The sequence below is a fragment of the Empidonax traillii genome, unplaced genomic scaffold (assembly GCF_003031625.1).
Source record: "Empidonax traillii isolate 1590-97213 ecotype Southwest subspecies unplaced genomic scaffold, ASM303162v1 scaffold692:size495628, whole genome shotgun sequence".
Taxonomy (NCBI): Eukaryota; Metazoa; Chordata; class Aves; order Passeriformes; family Tyrannidae; genus Empidonax; species Empidonax traillii.
Window position 1 is genome coordinate 155,099 of NW_020955885.1, and position 1,056 is coordinate 156,154.

The window sequence follows — 1,056 nt, forward strand, 5'->3', positions numbered from 1 at the left end:
TCAATAAGGCTGGAAAAGACCCCCAAGACTGTCTAGTCCAACCTTCAACTGAGTACCACCATGCCCACTGAACTTACCCCATGTTTTCACCACGCCCTCCTAACTTATTAAATGCCCCAGCCTGCCCAGCATCCACTAGCCATGCCCAATTTACCCATGTTTCGCTTCTACACACACCTTCCCCATGACCAGTTCTCCCAACGGACACATCCAGGCTGACGCTGCTGAGCTGGGCAGACGAGAATCCTTTTCCTTCGTAACGTTCCCCGTTTCCATCTCTACCAGTTTCATGAACAAGTTGCTCTACTGAACTCACAGTCCTGCCTGTAGGTGCCCCTGGTGTGACCCCAGCTCAGTCAGAGTGGATGGCTACAGTGGGATGTTGTTGCATCTAAAACAAGGACATCTTCAATTCCAGGCATGTTTTCCATTAAAGGAGTAAATTCTGCTCCATTTGACACTGGAGAAGCCTTGATTCAGCTACGACTTGTAATTTTCAGCACTGCATGTTAGGAAAGATACGACGTGGAGAGAATCCATAGGAAAACAAGGGCAACATAACATGGTCACAAAAATATGTCCTACTACAAAGGTTGGCTTTTGTTTTGTCAGAGGGAAAAGTAGGGGAAGAGGACATGGTAGCAGCGACCTGATGCATAAAAGGTCGTAGAAGATTGCTTTTCCTCTGTAGGGAAGGTAATTAATATTTTAGGCAATATTAAATTTAATCTAGATAATTGGGGAGGAATAGATTTTGAAGTGAGGAAACCCTACAGTAGCCTACCCAGGGATACTAGAGATTTTTTAACAGATGAAGACTTCTTTTAGCAAGTCTTTTAGTCTTGCATTTGTGTTCAGTATGCAAGACCTAAAATAAAAGCCTTTTGATGCCTTCATTATGGTCCTTCCAGCCCAGACAGGAGCAAAGTTTCACTGAAAAATTTCATGTTCTCCTGCAGAAACTTAACATTCTTTAAAATTTTTAAAATTTTACCTAAATCTGCAGATCTGCTACTGTGGACTGCTCTTAAGGAGTCAGCCAGCAGTGTCCAACTT